We start from the raw sequence: 7,083 nt of genomic DNA, 5'->3' as shown, positions 1-7,083 counted from the left end.
TGCTTCGTATTTGAAAGCTGGGAATTGCGATCTTAAATTCTTGGGTTGCTGCTTTCTTTTCCCTTTCCCTTTTTAAGTATGGGGTGCTCCGGAGGCCAGAGGGAGAAGGGTGCGCCTCCCTTGTTCTTACAAGCTTTCCTTGCCTTATCGCTAAGATTCACTCCTGCCCCAACAAAGGAACTGCAGGTTGAGCCTGCTTTGGGATGTTTACAAAAGACGGGGTCTCTTCTGGGAGTGACATCTCCTACCTAGTTCCAGAGAGAGGCCTCTGCCCATTTCTCTGGTAGAAAATACAGGGTTTTCTCAGGTGGAGAGATTGCCCCTTCAGTAGGACAGAGCATCCTGTCCGTCTACTCAGTTGTTCCCCTATCCCGCAGGGAAAACAACAGGAACAATAAAATATTCTAGGGGAAGGGTTGTGGGAGGGGGCAGGGACTAGGAGAAAGGGGAAGCACAAGAGTGGGAAGGAGGGCCACAGCTGCAGGGTGGTGGGGATTGGAGGGTCTTGAGTCTGGGATGACCCCAACACGAGGACCACGTGGGGAGCCATGCACCTGTGGCAAGTAGCCTGTCAGAATGTTACACCTGTCAAGTGAGGTGCCCAGAAACAAAAGGGTATTTTTGTGATTTTTCTTCAGCTGTGTGCAGTAGTTAATTACTGCAGGAGATATTCCTGCCTAAGTGGGACAGTCCTCCCAGGAATGTAGACCAATCCAGGGTGTCAATGCAGATTCCTGAATCCCTCTACACACTGAACCAGAAAACTGGATCTGTAACACCCATTAGGAGATCTTGTGAACAGCTGTGGCAAAGACCTAGTAACCAAGTGCCCATCAGCTGACTCCAGGCTGGACACAAGGGCAAAAAGTGTCTACAGGCGGCTAGACCCAACAGTAAGACAATAGACAATTAAGCGCCAGAGTGGGCAGTTCAAACCCAGGCTGAGGACTCCCTGGGTGGGGGTGGGGTTATCCACAATAAACATTTGTTGATGCTTCTCTGCTGGAGCAGGTGGGGGCTGGGGTGCAGGCCTCCCTGAGGTTCCCTGGAGGTCAGACTTACACTTGGTGCTGTGTTGCTGAGGAGCCCAGATTATAGAACACACTTGATGCTGCTCTGTCTGTGGCCGTGAGCAAAGCACTGAAAACTGAAGGTGTTAAAGGAACACAGCTTAGAACACAAAAAACTAGATTGCAGAGGGCCTCTTTCTAGGACTAGAGATTGCCTAGAATGTATGGACAGAGGAGAGCTGATTGAAAGATAGGGACAAAATGTGATGTATGCTAACCAGGTGTGGTGGTGTGTAAATGTAATCCCAGCACTCGAGGCAAGCCAGCTCTTGAGTTTGAGGTCCCTATGTTGTGAGTTCCAGACCAGCCAGGGCTACATAAACCCTGTCAAAAAAAAAAAAAAGTATATTTTTAAAATTCAAAGCCAGCTAGGTTTACGGAGCATGAGTCTAGAGATAGCCAGGGCTACACAGAAAAACCTTGGCTCAAAACACAACAAAAAAATTGATGTGTACTTAAGATTTGGCTGAGTGACCAGGAGGGGCAGGAGGCCAGTGAGGATCTGGTACAGAGTCTTCTGGAAACTGAGCCTTAATCAGGGCAAGTGGACAACAAACTTGAGTCCTCAAACACAGCCACACAAGCTAGAGTCTGGCTAGAACCATTGGAAGAAGGAAATAGCTCAAACGTACTGTGGGGAAGCACTCAAACTCAGGGCCTCCTCCCCACATACCTAGTAATTTTGGGATAATTTGGGCAGCAAAGAAGTGACTCCCACCTTGGATGAAGGAAAGGCAGGAACAGCCACTAAAATGCTATTGGAGGAAGGAGGTTCTATCTACTACAGGCTGAGAAGTGGCATTAACCAGAATACACACTGAGGACCGTGAAGATAGACATAAGGAGAACAGTGTAGCCCAGGCTTGGTGACAGATGTGTACACAGGCAGAAACATCCCACCAGTAACTAGAAATAAAAGGAAGTCACAACTAGCAGGTAAATCGAGACCAAGGGCAGGTGTCATTTTCACGAGGGGCTTAGTAGTCTTGGGAGCTGGTGTCTCAGTCACTACCTGACACAGCAGGGCCTCAAAAGTAGTTTAGAGGTAGAGCAGTCATGTGGTATGCACAAGGCCCTATGTTCAGTTCAATCCCAACACCATACAGGTAAATAAAATACTTGGAAAGAAATAGTTGAAGCAGCAGGATAGTTCACTAGACAGTGCCTTTGAGAGAAGTTTCCAGGCTGATGGAGGCCCAGTATGCTAAAGACAGATTTTTTTTTTAATTAAAAAAAAAAAACAAAACAAAACAAAACGTGATGGCATAGCCATCAGGAGGCAGACAAGAAGTTCACAAGTTTGAAGACCAAGACGAACCTGTGTATTGAGACGCCTCCATCTTCAACCAAATAGGAAGAAAAAAGGAAACAAAAAACAAACAAACAAACAAAAACCCAGCCAAGCCATAAATACAGGCACTCAGGAGGCAGAGGCAGGAAGATCTCTGAGTTCAAGGCTAGCCTGGTCTACAAACTGGGTCCTAGTCTACCTAGGGCTACATAACAAGAGTCCTTCTCTAAAGAAAAGAAACTCCCTTACCTTCCCACGCCTACACCAGCAAAAAGGTTTAAGGTACAACATGTAGCCAGGTGTAATAGTTTATGCTTTTGATCCTAGCACTCCAGGGAATACAGGAGCAGATCAAGGTCATCCTTGGCTGCACAGGGTTCAAAGCCAACTTGGGCTACAGGAGCTCCTCAGAAAAGTAAAAGGAGTGCTACAAGGCCCCACCCCTCCCTGTGGATTGTTTTAGGCAGTTAATGGTTGCTGGGGGTGAGAGAAAGACATTTTATTTGGTTGTGTAGCCACCGGTAGAGTTCCCACACTCTTCACACTTTGAAAAGAAGGAGGACTGGTGCTGTCACTCAGTTGACCACATACTTGCCCAGCCTTGTGAACTCCTAGGTTCCAGCACCAGCACCAGCACCAGCAGAGCGTCCTGGAATCCCCACACTCAGGGGATGACAGGAAGAGGATCAGATTCACACCCGGGTAAACCTAGAGTCACCAAGCCAAGGACACAGAAAACAAAGCGATTTTAATCCCAGCACACTTGGGAGGCAGAGGCAGACTGATCTCTGAGTTCGAGGCCAGCCAGAGTTATAGGGAGAAACCCTGGAAAGAAGGGATTGGGGAAGAGGGGAGAAAGGAGAGAAACTGTAAAGCAGACTGGGAGGAATGTCAGTTCCCATCACTGCTAAATAAAAAAGTAAATTGAGCCAGGCATGGTGGCTCATGTCTTTAGTCCAGCACTCAGGTGCAGAGGCAGGCAGATCTCTAAGTTTGAGGCCAGCCTGGTCTCTATAGCTATAAGCACCAGGCCAGCCAGGGCTATGATAGTGAGACCCTGACTTTAATTAATTAATTAATTAATTAATTAATAGTGAGTTGTTTTTGGTTTTGTTTGTTTGGGCTTTTGGTTTGGTTTGGTTGTTACATGGAGTGCTGGGATTAAAGGTGACCACCACCACACTCAGCAACTCAGTGGCTAAGAGTGTTTTCTGCTCTTCCTGAGGAAGTGACTTTTATTCCCAGCACCTACATCAGGCTGACAACCACCAGTAACTATCCACCTCCTCTTCCTCTTCTGGCCTCAGCAAGCACTTAAACTAAACAAGCTCACTCCTGCCCCCCCCCCCCTCTCTCTCACACACACACACAAATAAATTAAATCTAAATTCTAAGGTTTTAGTCACCCACCCCTGTGACCCACTCCCTACCCATCCCACCCCCGCCTCCCCTTTAGTGCATTTTACTGAGCAAACTAACTTGGGCAGACATTTCGAAGGAATGTGCATGCTTGGAGAGCAAAGGTTCAGACCAGTGACGGGGAACATCAGAAACAGGCCTAGGAGCAGAAGAAGCCTAGATGGATGGAGGCCACTCTGATAGTCAAATGGTGGTGACACTCTAATAGTCAAAGGGTGGTGACATAATAGAGCATGGGACCTGAGTGTGATGTGAACAGCATCAGGGGAAAGGTTAGGGTGCTGTCTGTGATGGGCTCACTATGTAGCCTAGGCTGGCCTTGAGTCGGTCTGTAACTTGAAATACTGGAATTCCAGGAACAAGTGGCCACACCTAGCTAGGGTTCACACATACCAACCACTAGGTAAAAAGCCTGAGTGCTCAAGTCCTCCAGTCCAAGACTCTGCCACTAAGCCACATTCCTTTTACTTTGTTTGTGGTGGGTTTAGGGTCTTATACCCACTTAATCCCAGCACTGAGGAAGCACAGGCAGGCAGATCTCTTAGTTCAAGACCCCCTTAGTCTACATAGTAAACTCTAGGCCAGCCAGGAATACAAAGTCAGGCTCTGACTCAGAAGAAAAGAATGGCTACAATGGGGCTGGAGAGATGGCTCAGTGGTTAAGGGCACTGACTGCTCTTCCAGAGATCCTGAGTTCAATTCCCAGCAACCACATGGTGGCTCACAACCATCTGAAGTGAGATCTGATGCCCTCTTCTGGTGGTGAAGACAGCCACAGTGTACTCAGAAAAGTAAATCTTTTTAAAAATGGCTTAAATACTTTACCCTTTAAGATTGCCTTGGTTGGCCTTGAATTTATGATCCTCTCTGACTGCCTCTTAGTGGCTGGGATTACAGATTTCTGCTACCAGACCTGGCTACTTTGTGCTTTTGAAAGGAATGTCATTATAAGCAGAGGTATCAGGTACAGATGAGGCAGGGTGCAGAAGGTGTCTGGGCAGGAATGTTAAACGGTTTGACCTTGGGACTTGAACTCACTCTGTCCCCACTCCTTTGGGGACTTACACTTCAGAGCTCCCTCACTCTGTTTCTTCTCTTGGAGCAGCTCAACAATCCCCTCTCACCCCCCAAATCCCTGCCATTGCAGTGTTTGTTTTGTTTGGGGAATTCCAGGAATGAGCAGGCCACTGGGGTTTTTTGTTTTGTTTTTAACCTTTTTCTTTTCTTTTTTTAAACCTCAAGTGTGTGTGTGTGTGTAAGAGAGGAGGTCAGAGGGGTGTTTCAGATCAGTTCGTCTGGGGCAGTCGTGAGAGTTGCCTGGTGTGGGTGCTGGGAATTGAACTAAGAACAGGATGTTGGGGCTGGAGAGATGGCTCAGTGATTAAGAGCACTGATTGTTCTTCCAGAGGGCCTGGGTTCAATTCCCAACACCCACATGGCAGCTCACAACTGTGTGCAACTCCAATATCTAATACCCTCACACAGACACACACCTACACATAAAATTAAAATAAATTATTAAAATGTTAAAAAACAAACAAACAAACTCAAAACCCAGGCTGTGTGTTTTCTTCACCGTTGAGCCACCTCTCCAGCCTGCACTGTTTCTTATTACAGCATCAGCTGTTAGGCTACCACCATGCCACAGAGGAATCTGGACAGCGTGACAGATACCTGTTGAGTCATGACCATAGGAGTTATTCAATGAATTTTGGACTGTCTGGTTTTGTGTGCCTACTTGAGACAAGCTAGCATCATTAGAGAGGAAGGAGTCTCAGTTGAGGAGATCAGTGGGGAAGGGTCCAGTCCATTGTGGGTGGTGCCATCCCTGAGTTGGTGGTCCTGGGCTCCATAAGAAAGCAGGCTGAGCAAGTCAGAGGAAGCGATCCAGTAAGCAGCACCCCTCCATGGTCCCTGTCTCCAGGATCCTGCCCTGTTTGAGTTCCTGTTCTCACTTCCTCCAATGAGGGACTATGACCTGGAAGTGTATACCAAGTGAACCCTTTCCTTCCCCAACTTGCGCTTTGGCCATGGTGTTTCCGTGCAGCAACAGAAATGTTAACTAAGACGGGTTTAGAACATTCGTCTCCCTGCTGACCGCGGTCCATGCTCACTTGGCCCCGTCATATTCACCCCTGACTCCTTCTGACACATGGCTAACCTTTGCTGGCCCAGGTTTGAACACTGAGTCACTACCCTCAGGGTCATTCCTAGAGCCTCCACCGACTCTCTGCGACCCCCTAGAGCCTGCACTATGTGCTGATAGCTCAAGGCCTCCAAATTGAGGCGACCTCACTCCAACACTCTTGGGTCTCTGCAGTGACACACCACATATTATCTAATATCTTATTATCTAATATCTTTGTGCTTGCATCTCCTGCCATCAAGAACAAGAAAATGGGGGTTGGGGATTTAGCTCAGTGGTAGAGCGCTTGCCTAGGAAGCGCAAGGCCCTGGGTTCGGTCCCCAGCTCCGAAAAAAAGAACCAAAAAAAAAAAAAAATATATATATATATATATATATATATATATATATATATATAAAAAGAACAAGAAAATGTAGCCCAAGCTGGCCTCAAACTTGATACACAGGATGACCCAGCGCATGGGTTCTCAACCTCTGGGTCCTGACCCCTGTGGTGGTTATCAGTTATCCTGTCTGTCAGATATTTACATTAAATTCATAACAGTAGCAAATTACAGTTCTGAAGTAACAACAAAAGAATTTTATGGTTGGGGGAGGGGGGAGTCGCCACATGAGGAACTTATTAAAGTGGCACGGTATTAGGAAGTTTGAGAACCACATTCTAGACCTTCTGATCTCCAGCTTTTACCTCCTCAGTTCTGTCATTGTACGCACTCACCACGTCTGGTTTGACATAGGCCTGGGAATGGAACTTAAGGCTTCTTACGTATGAGATAAATACTCTACCAACCTTACAACCCTAGCCCACACCTCCAAAACTTTAAATCAGATTATACATCCTTATCCTACTTAAAGTAAATTTCATCCTTACCCACGCTTTGAAAACTCATGGGATCCAGCCTGGGCTAAGAAGAAGATAACCTCCACCCCCCAATCCTCCTTTATGACTATTCCCTTCCAGCTTGCTGTCAAAGTGACTGTCGCTGCAGGTCCCTGCAGTTCCCCTATTAGCCTTCTGGGCAACTTTGCATAAGATCATCCTTGGCTGGATGCTCTGTCTTCCCCTAGGACTCCTGCCTCTGAGCTCCCCCATCTGCAAGGACTCCAGGATCTGCTAATGACTCTGCATTCCACTGAGGATCCTGGCTCTGCTAAGGA

This window comes from Rattus norvegicus, chromosome 4, assembly GCF_021556685.1.
Source record: "Rattus norvegicus strain SHRSP/BbbUtx chromosome 4, alternate assembly SHRSP_T2T, whole genome shotgun sequence".
In the NCBI taxonomy this organism is placed as follows: domain Eukaryota; kingdom Metazoa; phylum Chordata; class Mammalia; order Rodentia; family Muridae; genus Rattus; species Rattus norvegicus.
The sequence above is the reverse complement of the archived record's forward strand: the minus strand, read 5'-3'. Positions refer to the sequence as shown.